The sequence below is a fragment of the Rana temporaria genome, chromosome 4, assembly GCF_905171775.1.
Source record: "Rana temporaria chromosome 4, aRanTem1.1, whole genome shotgun sequence".
Taxonomy (NCBI): Eukaryota; Metazoa; Chordata; class Amphibia; order Anura; family Ranidae; genus Rana; species Rana temporaria.
Window position 1 is genome coordinate 425,226,204 of NC_053492.1, and position 21,151 is coordinate 425,247,354.

Sequence of the window (21,151 nt, forward strand, 5' to 3'; positions counted from 1 at the left end):
AGTCTGAATAATCAGATAGAGTCTTACCCATTGCATCGGTATGCGTTGTCTCCTTCCAGTCTCTCTGTTCTGGTGAAGTTCTTCAGAGATTCCAAAATCGTTTTTGAGGACTAAACAAAAAAGAAAAGGAAAAAAAATCATTATTCGTATTTATAATAAGTGATAAAAACACATTGTTTTTCATAAAAAGAGGGTATCTGGTCAATGAACATGACAATCCCTGTCATTTGGCAACTTTTGGATAAGTTCATCTTTAAGGAAATAAAGATAATAAATGCACATCTTTTTCCAATATGCATTTATTATTTTTTTTACACCGGAGCCTAAAAAGCATTGCACCCGTGATAAGCAGATAGCGGGTGCAATGCCAGGATCCTGCAGACTGTCAGTAGACTGTCTGCCTGTACCTCTGATATGGGCAGGCAGTTACTGAATTGCAGGAAGAATTAATGACCTATGGGAGCGCTCACCAGCCCCCTCACAGTCCATTAAGAACTACAAGCCATCGGTAGAGGTGGCTGGCGGTACTAGCAGTTCATTCATTTACTGGACTCTGTGAATGAATAATGTGGTCATGTGGGTGGAACTCCGCATGGCCGTGCTATTTTTACATTGTGTCAGTGAGTGCGGGGAGAAGATCCCCTGCCCGCTGTCACAGGGAAGGGGGAATTGGGGGAGGGGATGCAGATGCTGGAACATGTTATGTGTTCACCCTAAATAGGAGTGGGACATATAACATCTTCCAAAGGTGAACTTAGCCTTTAAGCCCCGGGTCTTACTAGAACACAGTGCGAGAAACCCGAAAACAGTGCACATTTCCTGCACCTTGTTCAGAACGCAATGCACCTGCGATGCGCAGCAGGTGTCAGTGCAACATTAATGACACCCCAAACGCAGTGCATTTGCCTGCACCAGATTGCATGGTACAAAACAACCTTGCAATCTGGTTGCAGTGCGTTTCCAAAATTAGTGCATGCAAAATGAATGGGTTCAAATCGCACCGCACTGAATCACATGTGAATTGCACAGGAAAGTGGTGTGCATTCCTGTCCAATTCAAAAGTGGTTCACAGTGTGGATCAGGACATAACGATAAATATCTTTACTGTAATATCTACCTCATGTAAGGAAACGGTGAATGTCACCATCTCTGCACATTGTCTTAACATCCACTTAACTGAGCTTCAAAATCATTTCATTTCTACTGAAAAATGAAACGACTGTCTATAAGAAGAGTGATGACTTTTAAAACAAAATATAATTTATTATAATATAATATGTTGTCCTCCAATTTAGTATTAAAAATATAGCTTCTCCCTACCCTGCTGCCAAACAAACCAGCTAAGCACTCCAGGTATCCCCATAGTAAGTAAGCAGTGAGTAGCTATCAGGGGTCACTGTTGTTGTCACCAGCCCAATTTGGTGTGATGGCCGGTTTGGTTCTGGGAGAAGGAGGACTCTCATAGGTGTGCCATGGACCAATGAAGTTACTAAATTCCAAAATATGAGTATAGCCTCAATTAATATTATTTAGTGATTGAATAAAATAGTACCATCATCCATGAAGGTTATAGAGAAAAAGATTAGGCTAGCAGAAGGAGGCGGCTGCTAGTATCGCCTAACCCATGAATGGTTGCCTAGAAAACTGGTTGGACTTTATCGGTACTGGCCCGGATTCAGAGAGCAATTGCGCCTGCGTAACCATAGTTACGCAGCGCAATTGCTTGCTTGCGCCGGCGTTAGGAATGCTCCTGATTCAGGAACATCGTAACGCCGACTGTAGCCTAAAATCTGCGTGGCATAAGGCTCTTAGCGCTACGGGGCGCTCCCATTGTGCTCAGTGTATAGTATGCAAATTGCATACTAACACCGATTCACAATGTTGCGCGAGCCCTGCGTACGCAAGTTACGTTGTTTCCGTACGGCGTGTTTAGCGTAAGGCTGCCCCTTCTAATAGTAGGGGCAGCCAATGCTAAAGTATACCCGCCGTTCCCGCGTCGCGAAATTTGAATTTCACGTTGTTTGCGTAAGTGATTTGTGAATGGCGACGTCATTTGCCGCAATGCACGTCGGGAAAGTTTCCCGACGGCGCATGCACTTTACGATCGGCGCGGGAACGCGCCTAATTTAAATGATTCCCGCCCCCTGCGGGAATCATTTAAATTGCGCGCGCTTACGCCGGGCAATTTTGCCGGCGCGCCCTCGCAATTTATGGAGCTACTGCTCCGTGAATCGAGGGCAGCGGCGCAAATTTGCGGGGGCGCAGGGCAAAATCGTTGCCCTGTGCCTCCGTAATTTATGCGCAAATCTTACTGAATCTGGGCCACTGATGACAAACAACAATAGCAAAATAAAAGTAAACTTATTTATTATACATAAAACTATACTAAATTGTTACTTGACTGCCAATGTACAGGGAAATCTAAAAATGCTAAATTATAATACAACAAAATGTAATCTAATATAAAACAATATAAAATGTATATCTGATATTTACATTTATCTCCAGAGGGATGTCCAGGAATTCCTCAAATCTGTTGGATGCGTAATGACAACTCTGACAAACCACTGCAAAAGAAACAGAAGAACATTTTTAGTTAGCTTCGTTCATATATTTAGACAAAAATGAAATTTGAATTCTTAGAGATATAGTAATGCACAAACTTACCTTGTGTTTGTAGAGTGCCGGAAAATATGTGGTCAATAAGACCGATGTTTCTGTCCTTGGTTTGGTCAAAGCTAAAAGATAAAAAACAGAAAACAAAACAGTCAATTTGATTCTATAACTCTTAGAAGCGGACATAATCACAATACATGCAGTTAAACATCGCTGTTCTATTATATTGACGTGTGGATGAGAATGGCTTCGGTCTGAACTCGGTAGAAAGCTGTCAAGGCTGAACCTAGAGGAAATATGTCAGTGCCGGACTTGGCCGGGGCAGCTGCACATACACAAAGGATGCTCCCAATAACCTCAGGAGCAACCCTAGAGCAGTGTTTCTCAATTCCAGTCCTCAGGCCCCCCCAACAGGTCAGGTTTTCAGGATTTCCCTCAGATGAAAAGGCTGTGGTGATTACTAAGGCAGTGAAACTGATCAAATCACCTGTGCAAAATAATGGAAAGCCTGAAAACCTGACCTGTTGGGGGGGCCTGAGGACTGGAATTGAGAAACACTGCCCTAGAGTAAGGTGACCAGGTTTTTAAAATGAAATCCGGGGACATATTTTTTCTTTACTAGTAATGGCAACAATCAGCGACTCTCTGCCCGTCGCCGCCTCACAGCCTCTCAAGTCTTACTCCTCGGGCCCCGGCTACTATTGGATGGGGAGCGGAGGAAGATCACTCTGCCAGGGAAGGCAAGGAGATAGGCAGGTGGCTGGCCAGGATTTGAGCCAAGGCAGAAGAACATGCGAGTGGAGCTGAATGGGCATGAGCCCGGAACTGAAGAAATATTCCCTCCACTTCGACCAGCACATGATCATCAGAAAGGGGCACAGATAATGGGAAAACTATAACCCCCCTATGGTAGTAGGCACGGCGGAGCGGGGGAGCGGAGGGTGTAATTCTAATTTTTTTATTTTAATTCTGCACTGATTGTCTTTGAAATTGCCCCTGCCCCCTATTAAATCCAATCTGGGGACAAAACCAGGGACAGACTTGGTCCGGGGACAGTGTCCTCAATCAGGGGACTGTCCCCTGAAACTGGGGATGTCTGGTCACCCTACCCTAGAGTTCCATGGAACCTTGGCTTAGAAACACTGCTCTAGGTGCCAGGTTATTATTATAATACAGGATTTATATGGCGCCAACACGGACAGACGGTCCGTGTTCATCCGATCCCCCCATAGAAGAAAGACAGAGCGGTCCCTGCACACTTGTGCGGGGACCGCCCTGTCATCCGCCGGCTCAGCAGGGATCAACAGAGCGATCCCCGCTGAGCAAGCGGAGGTTCACAGGGCGGATCATTACCGATCCGCCCCGTGTGAAAGGGCCCTTAGAGCTGTTAGACATTTTTGGTTGATATCCTGATGTGCAACCATCCTGATGTGCCCAAGCACCCTCTAGGTAGCAATAAAACGAAGCCCAAATGTTGTGTAGAACAATAATACTTACCTTGAGCGAAATACAGACTCGTAGATGGATGAAGTCCGCAGCTGGGCAATTAGAAACGTCAGAAATTCATTGGCGTCTTCTTGGCGTCCAAGCTCAAAATGCTCTGCAATAGCTAAAAGGAAAAAGAAAACAAAAAGATATTAATAAATCGATCACATCATAATATATGACTATGCACACTTAAAGAGAATAGTTCAATCGTCCATTTTCACTGCTCTCCCCCACCACTCTGTTTTTCCACTGGAAATACCCGGAGCTTCTGAGGAAGCTTTTGTCTTTATTCCCTTCTTTCCAAGATGCTGGGCACAGGCCTGATCAGTCGATCACAGGGCCAGAAAGCCATCATGTACGGGCAGGGAGCGGGCCCCTGTATAAGCTCCAACACTGTCTGGTGTAAAATATACACAAGAATTAGACCCACGGGTACAATGGAAGAAAAGAGTGTTTGGGAGCCTGGCAAGGGGGTGTCACCCCCCCCCACAAGTATGCAAACAGGGATACGTTTATGAACCATTAACAAGTTTTTATTTGCATTGTGTTAATATGCATTTTGTCATGCATTGCCATGCATTGTTCTGCCAATTCCTTGGAGAGAGGGTCTCCAAACTTTCTGAAGAAATTGCCAGTTTACTGTCCTTTAGGCTATGAAGGGGCCAGACTGTGGCTAGTAGGATCAGAAAACGCTGTAGTGTTGGTGGAAGCATCATTGCTTTTAGTGGAAGGAATAGTGCCCTATTGTTAGAATTCAAGATAGGAATCATGCCCCAGTGTCTATGGGAGGAATGGTGACTCATCATTGATGTACGTAGGAGGAATGGTACCTCATCATTGCTATTTGTGTGAGTAATGGCGCCCCATCATTATTGTCTGTGTGAGGAATGGTGTCCCATCATTGGTGTCTTTGGGAGAAATGGTGCCTCATAATTGGTGTCTGTGGAAGGAACGGTGCCTCATAATTGGTGTATGTGGGAGGAATGGTGCCTCATCATTGGTGTATGTGGGAGGAATGGTGCCTCATCATTGGTGTATGTGGGAGGAATGGTGCCTCATCATTGGTGTATGTGGGAGGAATAGTTTCCCATCATTGGTGTCTGTGTGAGGAATGGTGCCCCATCACTGGTGTCTGTGTAAGGAATGGTGTCCCATCATTGGTGTCTGTGTAAGGAATGGTGTCCCATCATTGGTGTCTGTGTGAGGAATGGTGCCCCATCATTTGTGTATGTGGGAGGAATGGTGTCCCATCATTGGTGTATGTGGGAGGAATGGTGTCCCATCATTGGTGTATGTGGGAGGAATGGTGCCTCATCATTGGTGTATGTGGGAGGAATGGTGTCCCATCATTGGTGTATGTGGGAGGAATGGTGTCCCATCATTGGTGTATGTGGGAGGAATGGTGACCCATCATTGGTATATGTAGGAGGAATGGTGCCCCATCATAGGTGAATGTGGGAGGAATGGTGTCCCATCATTGGTGTATGTGGGAGGAATGGTGTCCCATCATTGGTGTATGTGGGAGGAATGGTGTCCCATCATTGGTGTCAGTGTATGGCATGGTGCCCGATAGGCTGGATGAAGGCAAACAGAGAGCCACATCAGCCCACGAGCTGCAGTTTGGAGACCACTGCCTTTCTCCTAATCATCAGTGAAAATGGATCATAGTAATAAAACTAACGCTTAGGCATTCATGGTATACAGTTTTTCAGACAAAGTACTTACATGTTAGGTTGTCTGTCACTAATTGGGGGCTGATGACATGGCCCGACTCGGCAAAAGCAACGCTTGTGTGTATCTCCAGCACACACATCATGCAAAATCCTTCTGTGTGACCTAAAATGAAAAAAGAAACAATAGACACAAGTTACAAACATACACATATGAGTTTGAAAAGCAGAATCAGGTTATTTGTGCTCCTTTGTCATCTAAGGGGGATCATACAATTACATTGTAACCTGCGTGGCCAGCATTCTTGAGTGCTTAAGATCACCAAGTTCCACACAGAATTTTAAAGGAGTTGTAAACCCTCAGGGTTTTTCACCTTAAGGCTGGGTTCACATTGGTCCGACAAACGCTCCGACATTGGGCGCTCATGTCGCATGACATGTGAAAATCAAAGTTTCCCTATAGGAGCCTTCTTAACTGGTCCGACACATGTCAGACCGACTTTGAAAATGCTCCCTGTACTACTTTGGTCCGATTTTGATCCTACTTCACTCCATTGAATATCATTGAAGTCGGATCAAAGTCGGAACGCCGTCTTGCATGATCCGACTTTGGCATGCGACTTGTGCTTTGCTGATCTTGAGGGGGAACTCCATGCCAAATTTTAAATAAAAAAACAGCATGGGTTCCCCCTCCAAGAGCATACAAGGCCCTTGGCTCTGGTATGGATTTAAAGGGGAACCCCCTACGCCAAAAAAACGGCGTAGGGTCCCCCCAAAATCCGCACCAGACCCTTATCCAAGCACGCAGCCCGACCGGTCAGGAAAAGGGGTGGGAACGAGTGAGCGCCCCCTCCTGAGCTGTACCAGGCCGCATGCCCTCAACATGGGGGGGTGAGTGATTTGGGGCAGGGGGGCGCCCTGTGGTCCCCCCACCCCAAAGCACCCTGTCCCCATGTTGATGAGGACAGGGCCTCTTCCCGACAACCCTGGCCGTTGGTTTCAGGATCTGAGGGCGGGGGGCTTATCGGTATCAGGGAGCCCCCTTTAACAAGGGGGCCCCCAGATACCGGTCCCCCACCCTATGTGAATGAGTATGGGGTACATGGTACCCCTACCCAGTCACCTTGGGGGAAAGTGTCAAGCAAAAAAAACACTACACATGTTTTTAAAGTAATTTATTAGGCAGCTCCGGAGGTCTTCTTCTGACTTTGGGGGTCTCTTCCGACTTCGGGGGTCTTCTTCCGACTCCAGGGGTCTCTTCTGACTCTCTTCTCCGTGCTCTCCGGTGCTTTCTGCCGAGCCCCTCCACTATCTTCTTGCAGCTCTTTTACTAGTGGGGGGCCCGGTCTTCACCGACATCTTCTCCGCCTTCTTCTTCCCTTTCTCCTGTCTCGATGTTGACTCAACGAGCTCTCCCGCTGTAATGTTGTGTGAGCGGTGCGCAACCATTTATATAGGCATGGGGCATGGTCACCTGTGGCATGATAGGACTGTGACGTCATATGGGCGGGGTCACCAAAAAAATTTGAAATTCGAAAACTCCAAAATTTGAAATTTCGGATATCCGAAAATTCAGAAATTGAAAAATTTGAAAATTTGGAAATTTCGGAATTAAACAAATTGCACATGTCTAGAAGTGACAGCCTTCTGCTGATCAGTCATTTATCCTCATTATACTATTAGGAATCCTGGACTCCTATAGCAGTTCAGAGTGACCATTAATAGTAATAACTGAGCAGCAGCAGGTTGTCTGTTTGGAGCTACAAATACCGAACATCTATGAGAGATATAAAGTTGCGATGAGCAACGCTTACAGTTCTGGGAATGCTCTCCGGTGAGCAGGTAATCCGCAAGTGGGGCAGTGTGGGTGAGACACTGCAAGACGGAGTTGACAAAGCAGTTGTTGGCAAAGTTTTGGAGACCAGCTCCAACCTTGGCGATTCTCTGCATTGTCATGATGATCTGATCCAACGAAGTCTTTCTTCGATAAGACGCTTTCTCACTCTGGATAAAGAATAATACAATATTACTATTAACATTCATAATTATTAACTAATATGCACTAATATATACTATATGTTGGCTATCAACTCTTTATTATTACCCTAAGGCTTGGTTCACACTGGTGGTAAAGGGGGCAGAAAAAACAAGTGGTAGATTTTTACCATCAAATGCCCACCTCCTAACTTACATGGCGGTGGGTGGGGGCGGGGAGTTCATATTGCTGCGATTGTAATGATTGGCATCATGAAGTGGCAATTTTTACCCTGGTATGTTGTGTTTGTCAGGGGTAGAGACAGGGCAGTGCCAACACCCCCAAAATGGTGCAACTTTTGGAAGGTGGACACCCCAAGGTGATCTCATTTATCGCACAATTGATTGGAAATGAAGAAAGCTGCCAGTGTTGGGGGGTTGGGAGGAATGAAGCTGTGCTGAGCCTTCTAAAATCACCCAACTGAGGCCAAAGTGTAAATTTATTATTAGTGGAAGAAAGTTCCCTGGAGGATCAAATTGCATTGTGCATGGCTAGATGTTATGGATAAAACCAAAATATTTAAATCCACCCCAAAACAATCCTATAATTAATGGGTGTCAGCTGTACTTCACCCCCCCCCCAACAATCCCATAATTAATGGTGATCGTGGTATTTTAAACCCCCCCCATAATCCCATAATTAATGGTGATCGTGGTATTTTAAACCCCCCCCCCATAATCCCATAATTAATGGTGATTGTGGTATTTTACCCCCCCCATAATCCCATAATTAATGGTGATCGTGGTATTTTACTCCCCCCCCCCATAATTAATGGTGATCGTGGTATTTTAAACCCCCTCCCCAACAATCCCATAATTAATGGTGATCGTGGTATTTTAAACCCCCCTCCCCAACAATCCCATAATTAATGGTGATCGTGGTATATTAATCCCCCCCATAATCCCAACATAATGGTGATCGTGGTATTTTAAACCCCCCCCTAATCCCATAATTAATGGTGATCGTGGTATTTTAAACCCCCCCCCCCCCATAATCCCATAATTAATGGTGATCGTGGTATATTAATCCCCCCCATAATCCCATAATAATGGTGATCGTGGTATTTTAAACCCCCTCCCCAACAATCCCATAATTAATGGTGATCGTGGTATTTTAAACCCCCTCCCCAACAATCCCATAATTAATGGTGATCGTGGTATATTAATCCCCCCCATAATCCCATAATAATGGTGATTGTGGTATTTTAAACCCCCTCCCCAACAATCCCATAATTAATGGTGATCGTGGTATATTAAACCCCCCCATAATCCCATAATAATGGTGATCGTGGTATTTTAAACCCCCCCCCCCCATAATCCCATAATTAATAGTGATCGTGGTATTTTAAACTCCCCCCACCCCATTTCCCATGCTCTGTGGTCACCACCTTCTTAGAACCTGCCCAATACAATCTGACAACATTGGTGTTCAGTGGCATTTAAATCCCGCCCCCCATCCCACATTATTGGTGGTACTTCCAAAATATTCTCACAACATGGTGATCAATGGTCATTTACAGACTGAATTTCTAAATGTCAACCTGGTCTTCCCCCTCCCCCGCATTGTTTTTGAAAAACATAACAGCTATTTTTAGTTCAGCCAGGTGACATTTGAAAATAACTGTCAGATGACTGCAATAAAGATCCATGTATTCCTATAAAAGTGTTGTGAATACCAGCCAGAAGTGATCCTGTCCTAGATTACCAATGACAATTAAACCCTGCTGATACTACAGAATGAAATCAAATAATATTGATGACCACCTCTATTAGCATCTCCTGCCACCTTTTATAGTCTATTAGGCTATTCCACCATTGAAAAGGGGGGAGGAGATGATATTTCACTTGTCAATAATTCATCTATAACACTTATAACTACAGAGGTGAATGGGAGTTTTCTTATTTTGTGTGCTCAGAATATGGAAATGCCTGGATGTGGGTAATATGAGAACAGGTTCCCTTTTAACCTCCATTCTAAAAAAGGCAAAATGTGTAAAAAAAAAAAAATCACAAAAGTGGATACAAATATTACCTGTATGAGCAGAGCGGTGTAGCACTGATTAATAGTTGTAAAAAATTACAATAAATGCAATTTTTCGCGAATTAATCAGAGAATAGTAGACAGCACAGTATTGAGTACTGCTCGCTTCGAAAGCCACTGATCTACTGAGAAACTTACTGGCGCCTCTGCTTTTATTTGGCAGCTACCGTATGCATTGCTGTGACATCACAGTTCCAAGAGAGGCATGCTGATTGGCTGTTGTTGTTTTTGTTTGTTTCTCCTCTCAGAACAATCACCATGGCAACTACGGAACAATCACCATGGCAACTTCCTTGGCTGAAAGGGAGAGAAGGGTTTAGTTCCACCTTATTACTTTTCTATGGAGGCGGCTTTGTTTGAAACACATGAACGTCATTTTCTAACCTTATTTAACATAAAAATAAATGATCGTTATTATTTTAAAAAAAATCTGATATCTTCCACCATTCACTGCAACTGCCACCTGGTCATAATATTCATTGTAAATAGTTCCTTATTAGCAGAGAAATGTGACCAACTGTCATACTCATATATGACAATTCAAATCTATACACATGAATGTGTCAGTTAGTTACAAAAAAAAAAATGATATATGACAGATGTATCCTTTTTTTTTTAAAACTGGACATCCCAAAGCGATGTAATTTTTTACCGCAATTATTTGTAAATGAGGAAACATGCCGGTATTGAGGGGTTAAAAAAAATAAAAATAAGGTGTGTTTAGCCTTTAGGCTGCATTCACACCTGAGCCTTTGAGCATTTTTCCGACAATTTTTTAGTGTTCTTTTTATTCAGTATCTTTTGAGCTTTGGCATTTTTTTTTTATTAGCCAATAGTGGAAACGATCGTCTGTTCTATCATTTGATGATAGTTTGTTTAGCTTTTTCATCAGCTTTTATTTATTTTATTATTTGTATTTGTTTTTGTTAGGGTAAGGGGTTAGAGTAAAGGTTAGGTTAGGGTCAGGATTAGAGGTTGGGGGTTAGGATAAGGGGTCAGGGTTCATTTTTATTTATTTATTTTTGTTAGGGTGTTAATAATAATGATAATAAATAAATGAAATGTAAAATAAATACACAAATTAATAAAAATATTCATAAATAAATAAGCACAATAAATGTAAAAGTAAATAAATAATTAAACCCTAGCCCTTAAAACAAATATATAAATAACTAAACATGCTAAACCTAACGCAAAATATTATTATTATTTTATTTATTTTTTTTGTCGAGTTTGCGTGTTTATTTTGTTTTTGTTAGTGTAAGGGGTTAGAGTTAAGGTTAGGTTAGGGTCAGGATTAGAGGTTGGGGTTAGGATAAGGGGTCAGGGCTAATTTTTATTTATTTATTTTTGTTAGGGTGTTAATAATAATAATAATAATAATAATAATAATAATAATAAATAAATTAAATGTAAAATAAATACACAAATAACCCTTATTTTTTTATAAATAACTAAACACGCTAAACCTAACACAAAATATAATTTTTTTTTATTTATTTTTTTCGAGTTTACGTGTTTATTATTATTATTATTATTATTATTATTATTATTATTATTATTATTAATAATAATAATTTATTTAATTATTTTTTTTAAGGTTAAGGGTTTAAAATTTATTTTTGTATTACTACATATTAATAATTGATTACATTTTTTTATTTGTAAAGATTTTTAGTTCTTTGCATTTATTTTACATTAATTTATTCACATCTTTAAACTATTTTTTTATTTTTATCAGAAAATCATGCATAAAAATAGGCAAATAGCACATTTTTATTGATTTCTAGGGGAATAAAAATGCGCCAAAAACACGCAAATCTATCCAATTTGAGCTACAAAAAAAGCTCCAGAACTATTTTTCAGCTTCAGGTTTTTGGCTTCAGGCAACTTGATGTGGACCATCTCCATAGAGAATAATTGATATTTTTTCCTCCGGCGTTTTAGTGATTGAAGCTATAAAGCACTGATATGGGAATGGGGCCTTAAGGGCTCATTTACACCACGATCTCTGCATTTACTGTGCATTTTTGCTTTTTGTTTTCAGAGCATTTTCAGAGCATTTTCAGAGCATTTGTGGTGGATTTTTTTTTTGGCTTGCCCAAAAGTTATTGGGGTAGATCCACAGAGCAAGTACGCCGGCGTAACTTTCAAATTTCCCGCGTTGTATCTTTAGTTTGAATCCTCAAACCAAGATACAATGGCATCTGGGTTGGATCCAACAGGCATACGGCTTTGTACGCCTTAGGATCATAGATGTAATACTTCGGCGTCCACTGGGTGGCGTTCTCGTCGTTTTCCACTTCAGGTATGCAAATTAGCTATTTCCGACGATCCACGAACGTACGCGGTGCCGACGCATTCTCTTACGTCGTCTCTAGTCGCCTTTTTCCGGCGTATAATTAAAGCTGGTATTTTGCGGCGTATATATAGACTTGCCATGTTAAGTATGGCCGTTGTTCCCGCGTCAACATTTGAATTGTTTTTATTTTTTGCGTAAGTCGTCCGTGAATCGGGATGGACGTAACTTACAAGTTAAAAAAATTACGTCCTAGCGACGTCATTTAGCGCAATGCACGGCGGGAAATTTCTGGAGGACGCATGTGCAGTTCAATCGGCGCTGGGACGCGCTTCATTTAAATGAAACCCGCCCCCTGATCGCCGATTTGAATTCCACCGCCAGAAATACACTACGCCGCCGTAACTTACGGCGCAAAAACGTTGAGGATTCGAAATTCCGCCAGGTAAGGTACGGCGGCGTAGCAGGGTTCTACACAGGGTTCTGCCTCTGTGTGGAGCATTCACAGGTGGCCGGCAGACATTGCGCCCATCGAGCACGTGCACAGGCTCCGGGGCCACGCCTGCTATTACACAAAGCGATATACGATGACGGCGATTCGCGTAATAGAGCCAACCTGCCGCAGTACAACTACGACGGCTGGTCTTTACAGCAGAGTTCCACCCAAAAGTGGAACTTTCTATTTATGTACTCCTGACCCCCTGACATGCCACATTTGGCATGTAATTTTTTTTGAGGGGGGAGCGGTACCTAGTTTTGATAGATACCCAGCTCCCACTTCCGCTCGGTGTACAGAGGCCCCCGAGCAGAAGTTCCCTTCTCTCCCGTCAACTCTTGACTTCCACTGTACCTCAAACATCCATTATGGAGCGACTGTGAACGGCCATCAGCTTTGCACACGAATAATTTATTCGCCTGTGTAAAATTGTAGCACTACCAATGTATCGAGCAGATGACTCTACCAGGGCCATTTTTAACAACTTAAGACCCGGACCATTATGCAGGTTAAGGACCGTGCCTCTTTTTGCGATTCCACACTGCGTCGCTTTAACTGACAATTGCGCGGTCGTGCGACGTGGCTCCTAAACAAAAGGAAAACACCGGCACAGCCTTCCACTCCACCCACTCTTCCATTACCTCTCTTCCAGCACCTATCACAGCATGGGAGAGCGGGTGGAGTGGAAGGCTGCAACGGTGTTCTCCTTCTGTTATTATGGAGGGTAGGTCAGTGCCAGGTGAGTATATTATTCGTGTGCAAAGCTGATGGCCATTTATAGTCGCTCCATTATTGATGTTTGAGATACAGTGGAAATCGAGTGTTCCTTTCAATTGAAGTATGGAGAGTCCTGTGGAGACGGGTTGTAAAAATACCCCTTACTAGGTGTTTAGTCACCACTGCTTGTTTAGATCTATTAGGCATATGCCGATTGGGTCCACTTGATCCAGGAAGCCTCTTCAATTCACGTTGGTGGTGACGGCTTTCCTAGTGATGATTCCTGCTTATGATTTATTGTTTATCAATCAAATTTGCAGATATTCTCCTGATGAAGTTGCATTCAGGCCGCAAACATGTTGAGATATGATATCCGTGAACAATCATCCCAATGTGATCCTCCCTCCTAGGGGACCATTATGCTGGTGATACACATGGATTGCTATTATGCATTTGTATAATGTACCCAACAATATGTTTTTAATTGTGTATTAATTACATATTAAAAAATAACGTATTTACTTATTACATAATTTGAATTTATGTAGTTTATTAAAGTGGAGGTTCACCCGGAAATTGCTATTTTTAACCTTAGATTGATTCTCATTTAGTCTAGGGCAATCGGCTAGTTTTTTTAAAATCAAAGCTGTACTTACCTTTTTAGAGAGCGATCTTCTCCGCCGCTTCCGGGTATGGGCTGCGGGACTGGGCGTTCCTATTTTGATTGACAGTCTTCCGAAAGGCTTCCGACGGTAGCATCCATCGCGTCACGATTTTCCGAAAGTAGCCGAACGTCGGTGCGCAGGCGCAGTATAGAGCCGCACCGACGTTCGGCTTCTTTCGGCTACTCGTGACGCGATGGATGCGACCGTCAGAAGCCTGTCAGAAGACTGTCAATCAAGAAGGACCCATACCCGGAAGCGGCAGAGAAGATCGCTCTCTACAACGGTAAGTACTGCTCGGATTTTAAAACAACTAGCCGATTCCCCTAGACAAAATGAGCATCAATCTAAGGGTAAACATTTTTTTATGGGTGAACTTCCGCTTTAAGCCAGTACAGAGAGAGTCAGTTTTTTAAAGAAAACATCTGATTCCCCTATCCATGGTAAACATTGTGTGCCCCAGAGGTAGACAGACAACCAAATTAGGAGAGAGTAGATCGCACACACAGATTATAAAATGAGGCCGTACTACAAACATACATCCAACATTAGAAAAAGGATGACTAGCATCCAGTAGGGGAGCTTAGTGTAGGTCCTGCCCTAGAAGAGTCTACCTTGCCGTGGTGGGCAGGCTTGGAATCTCTTGGTCAAAAGTGTGTCAGCGAATGGGAGAGAGGATCACTAGATCTTCACTTTTGGCCAATTGATTTCACCAAAGGACTCTAGTTTGAATCAGAGTATATGAAAAAGCTGTAACAGGAACAAAAGTTTATAGGTCCATAATCATACTTTCATAAACGCACTTATTAGTACTGTATATTTTCATTTAATTTGCTTCTCCTTTTATTTAACCCTTTCATGACCAGGGCTCTGTACTCACCATAAAATCCTTCTCTTGAAGTTCTTCAAGGGACGCGAGATCAGTCGGGGTAGAATCTGAGACTATTGGGCTATTCTGCTGACTTTCCCATTAGCAAGCAAAAAATCGGTCAGCCAGGTATAACCCCACCCACATCCATATTTTTTGAAAAGCAGAGTAGGAGTAGATCATGAACACAAAGGAATGATTATCTTCAGAAGATTGCATTTTGTCTGGAAGTTGGAACCTTATCTTTATAACTGAACCAGGGACCAAAATATACACTGTTAAATAAAATTAAAGAACACTTTGAAAACATATCAGATCTCAACGGGCAAAAATCTCATGCTGGATATCTATACTGATACGGACTGGGTAATGTGTTAGGAACGAAAGGATGGCACATCATTTGATGGAAATGAAAATTATCCACCTACAGAGGGCTGAATTCAAAGACACCGCGAAAATCAGGGTTACAAAGCCATACAAAGTCCTCAGTAGTTTGTATGACCCCCAAGTGCTTGTATGCATGCCTGACAACATCAGGGCATGCTCCTAATGAGACGACAGATGGTGACCTGGGGTATTTCCTCCCAGACCTGGACCAGAGCATCACTGAGCTACTGAAAAGATTGAGGTGCAACCTGGCAGCACAGGATGGACCGAAACATAATGTCCCAGAGGTGTTCTTTTGGATTTAGGTCAGGCGAGCGTGGGGGCCATTCAATGGTATCAATTTCTTCATCCTCCAGGAACTGGCTGCATGCTCTCGCCACATGAGGCCGGGCATTGTCTTGCACCACGAGGAACCCAGGACCCACTGCACCAGCGTAGGGTCTGACAATGGGTCCAACAAATTCATCCCGATACCTAATAGTAGTCAGGGTGCCATTGTGTAGCCTGTAGAGGTCTGTGCGTCTCCCCATGGATATGCCTCCCCAGACCATCACTGACCCACCACCAAACCGGTCATGCTGAACGGTGTTACAGGCAGCATAAAGTTCTCTGCGGCTTCTCCAGACCCTTTCATGTCTGTCACATATGCTCAGGGTGAACATGCTCTCATCTGTGAAAAGCATGGGGCACCAGTGGCAGACCTGCCAATTCTGGTGTTCAATGGAAAATGACAATCAAGCTCCACAGTGTCCGGCAGTGAGCACAGAGCACACTAGAGGACTTCGGGCCCTCAGGCCATCGCCATGAAGTTTCTGATTGTTTGGTCAGAGACGTTCACACCAGTGGCCTGCTGGAGGTCATTTTGTAGGGCTCTGGCAGTGCTCATCCTGCTCCTCCTTTCACAAAGGAGCAGATATCGGTCCTGCTGATGGGTTAAGGACCTTCTACGGCTCTGTCCAGCTCTCCAAGAGTAACTGCCTGTCTCCTGGAATCTCCTCCATGCTCTTGAGACCTTCTGGCAATGACACGCATTGATGTGCCATCCTGGAGGAGTTGGACTGCCTGTGCAAATTTTATAGGGTTCAAGTATCGCCTCGTGCTACCAGTAGTGACACTGATCCTAGCCAAATGTAAAACTAGTGAAAAACAGTCAGAAAAGATGAGTAGGGAAAAAAAATGTCCGACACCTCTACCTGAAAAAACATTCCTGTTTTGGAGGTCGTCTCATTGTTGCCCATCTAGTGCACCTGTTGTTAATTTCAATTAACAGCAAAGCAGCTGAAACTGATTAACAACCCCCTCTGTATACACCCCTCCCCCTCTGTACACACCCCTCCCCCTCTGTATATACCCCTCCCCCTCCGCTACTTAACTGATCAGATCAATATCCCATTTGATTCAAAAGTGTTCCTTTCATTTTTTGGAGCAGTATATATATATATATATATATATATATATATATATACACACACACACTCACTCCCCGGCCACTTTATTAGGTACACCTTGGACCAGTGGCGGCCCGCCCATATATATATATATATATATATTTTTTTTTTGTGGCCCCTTTAGGAAAGAAACTTAAAAAAAAAAAAAATTCTTTAATGGATTGGGATTGAGCGCCAGCCACCATTGCCCTATGAAGTGCCGCGTCACTGCAATGGGCGCATTGAAAAGCACTGATATGCTTCCCGTGCCTCTCTATGGGCGCCGGGAGCACTACTGTGACTTCCGGCCATTCGCCTTACAGACGAAAATCGGAAGTGACGTCACGCGGCACGTTCTCTGAAGTTCACACTGCCCGAGCGGAGCGGAGCTGGCGCTGCTAAGGAAAGCCAGCCAAGCCACAGAATTCGATTCAAAATGGATTTGATTTGATTGATCGCCCCATTAGGTCATCAGCGGACAGCGGTGCACTGCCTGATCCCCACCCATCCACCTTGGAGCCTGTTATTGTATTTAGACTGCTGGGACTTGTAGTTCTCCATCTTCTCCTGGGGCTCATGGAGAAGATGGAGATTGGAGAACTACAAGTCCCAGCAGGTTATACATACAATAAGGCTCTGAGGTGAATGGGTGTGGATTGCATGCACTGTGAGCCCAGGAGAAGATGGAGAACTACAAGTCCCAGCAGGGTTTAATATAAGGCTCCGAGGTGGATGGATGTCCGGACACCCATCCACCTTGGAGCCTTATTGTATAACCTGCTGGGACTTGTAGTTCCCCATCTTCTCCTGGGGCTCAGGTGCATGCAATCCACACCCATTCACCTCAGAGCCTTATTGTATGTATAACCTGCTGGGACTTGTAGTTCTCCATCGTCTTCTGGGGCTCAGTTGCATGCAATCCACCATCTTTGTCCAGTTTTTCCTCTCACTGCTGGGACTTGTAGTCCCATAGATGGTGGATTGCATGCACCTGAGCACCAGGAGAAGATGTAGAACTACAAGTCCCAGCAGTGAGAGAAAAACTGGACAAAGATGATGGATTGCATGCAACTGAGCCCCAGAGGACGATGGAGAACTACAAGTCCCAGCAGGTTATAATATAAAGCTCCGAGGTGGATGGATGTCTGGACAGTGACAATTGATGGGCACAGTGGTGACAATTGGTGGCACAGTGGTGACAATTGGTGGCACAGTGGTGACAATTGATGGCACAGTGGTGACAATTGATGGCACAGTGGTGACAATTGATGGCAAAGTGGTGACAATTGATGGCATGGCATAGTGGTGACAATTGATGGCATGGTGGCTGTGTTTGATGGCATGGCACAGTGACTGCATTTGATGGCATGGCACAGTGGTTGCGTTTTGATGGCACATTGGTTGCGTTTTGATGGCATGGCACAGTGGCTGCGTTTGATGGCATGGCACAGTGGCTGCGTTTGATGGCATGGCACAGTGGCTGCGTTTGATGGCATGGCACAGTGGCTGCGTTTGATGGCACAGTGGTGATAATTGATGGGCCCAGTGAAGCTGCAATTGTTTTTTTCGTTTTTTTCGTTGGCACCCCCCCAAAAAATTTGAGCACCAGCCGCCACTGGTAGACAGTGTGTGATGTCCAACAGATGATGGGACAGCGATTGTCAGACCTCAAGTGACCTCTGAGCCCTCACTCCCAAGCCGATGAGCCAAAGTGGCCACAGACCAGGGTGGATATAAATCAATGGTGTTAAAAAAAATAAAAATAAAAAAAAAGGATTTCTTTTTTTAAATTAGATTTTTTGGATTTGAATCAATTTTTTTCAAATCTATTTTAATAAAATGCTTTTGGAGTAAAAATCTATCTAAAGATAGTTTTCTATTTAAGATAAATTAATAATTTCGTTTATTTAGCATGAAATGGAGCTTAGTTATGTAGCTGTGTATTCTGCAATATTTACATTTATGGTAAACTCATTCAATTAATCCAAGCTCTGCAAGCTGAGATAACATGCACTGCATTGATGCATTCACAGTAACCATGAGATAAAACAAAGTTCAGGAATATTCCTTTATCCCATTGTTTTGCAAATCTATGTACACTACAAACTGTATGATTGAATCGGTTCTGATATCACAGTTTAACTAACCTGACAGATTATTATTCTAAATTTTGTTTGCAAATATTAAGGATTCTAACTACCAGCAAGAATAAGTCCTTACATTTAAAGAGCACCTGTCATTTTAGATCCATCATAATAGCACCTGTTAGCGGGCATCCACCCACCTGCTGCCGCCACGTCCCTCACCTTGATGTGTCACTGCCACATCACCAGCCGTCCCCATTAAAGTGAATGGGTCTGTCGGTGAGTCAACCGGGGGTCAGAGGAGGAGCCAACGCGGGTCAGAGGAGGAGCCAACAGCGGGTCAGAGGAGGAGCCAACAGCGGGTCAGAGGAGGAGCCAACAGTGGGTCAGAGGAGGGGCCAACAGCGGGTCAGAGGAGGAGCCAACAGCGGGTCAGAGGAGGAGCCAACAGCGGGTCAGAGGAGGAGCCAACAGTGGGTCAGAGGAGGAGCCAACAGCGGGTCAGAGGAGGAGCCAACAGTGGGTCAGAGGAGGAGCCAACAGCGGGTCAGAGGAGGGGCCAACAGCGGGTCAGAGGAGGAGCCAACAGCGGGTCAAAGGATGGGCCAACAGCGGGTCAGAGGAGGGGCCAACAGTGGGTCAGAGGAGGAGCCAACAGCGGGTCAGAGGAGGAGCCAACAGCGGGTCAGAGGAGGAGCCAACAGCGGGTCAGAGGAGGAGCCAACAGCGGGTCAGAGGAGGAGTAAACAGCGGGTCAGAGGAGGAGCCAACAGCGGGTCAGAGGAGGAGTCAACAGCGGGTCAGAGGAGGAGCCAACAGCGGGTCAGAGGAGGAGTCAACAGCGGGTCAGAGGAGGAGCCAACAGCGGGTCAGAGGATGGGCCAACAGCGGGTCAGAGGAGGGGCCAACAGCGGGTCAGAGGAGGAGCCAACAGCGGGTCAGAGGAGGAGCCAACAGCGGGTCAGAGGAGGAGTAAACAGCGGGTCAGAGGAGGAGCCAACAGCGGGTCAGAGGAGGAGCCGCTGCAGCACAGAGAGGGCAGTTGCTCTTTAAAAATTATGACTTAAATCAAGTTGATTTAAATCAAATCCATTTTTGCTTGCACCTGATTGGATGATGGAACTCATCAAAGCGTCACCTCATTTACTAATCTCTGGAGCAACTGCTCTTGCAGAATGCACAGTCTATTTTTCTTTAGTAAATCAACCCCAATGGGTTAACACTTAATTCCCACCTTCTTGGTCTGAACCTTTCCTGAACACTGTATCAGGTGCCTAACTGAGGGTGAGATCTAGGCTTTTATAGCCAACCTAAAATGCCAACCTGAAAAAGAGAATCGAAATCTGTCAGCCTGCGCAATACTGATAACTGATTTCTGTCTGAAAATGACCGGTTCTCTTTAAAATTGCCGTCATAACAAAGGTGAGATCCTTTAATGTATAACACAGAATATCAGCTCCACTCACAATAATTAACTTTGTCCCATCATGTGTTTTTATTTTTACAGCTCGGAGCAGAAAAGCCTGAGAGCCTCATGTGCGCAGCATGCAGCCGAGTAATCATTAAACGCAGTTATCTGACCGCCAAATAAACAGAACGCCGGCGCTACGGGGGAATGAATGGCGGCGAAGGCAACGATGAGGGGGGGGAAAAAAAAATTAGCTATACAAATGTCTATATTGTGGACAAAGGAATGTGGGACTTTGAATGAGACACCCTAGACCAGTAAAGGTGAACCTTGGCACCTCAGATGTTTTGGAACTACATTTCCCATGATGCTCAACTACACTGCAGAGTGCATGAGCATCATGGGAAATGTAGTTCCAAAACATCTGGGGTGCCAAGGTTCGCCATCACTGCCCTAGACAAGTGTCTCCATCCCTAAATCAGTTTAAAAATTGGGAACGGGTTCGGGACTTTGAATGAGGCACATAAGTGGAGCAATGGATCAGTTTGAAAAAACAATTTTAATAAATGAACACAAGTTATACAAAATATCTTGGCCAGCAGGCTCCATATAAAGACATAATATAAAATATATCAAATATATCAAAATTAGTGCTGTCAAGCGATTAAAATTTTTAATCGCGATTAATCGCATTAATGTCATAGTTAACTCACGATTAATCGCGCCAAAAAATTTTTTTTTGTTTTCTTATTTATTTTTTATTTTTTTATAATATTAAATTGTGTTTTTTTAATTTTTTTACATTTTGAACACTTTTATTGCTGTCACAAGGAATGTAAACATCCCTTGTGACAGCAATAGGTGGTGACAGGTACTCTTTATGGAGGGATCGGGGGTCTAAAAGACCTCCGAGCCCTCCTTTGCACTTCAAAGTATTCAGATCGCCGAAAACGG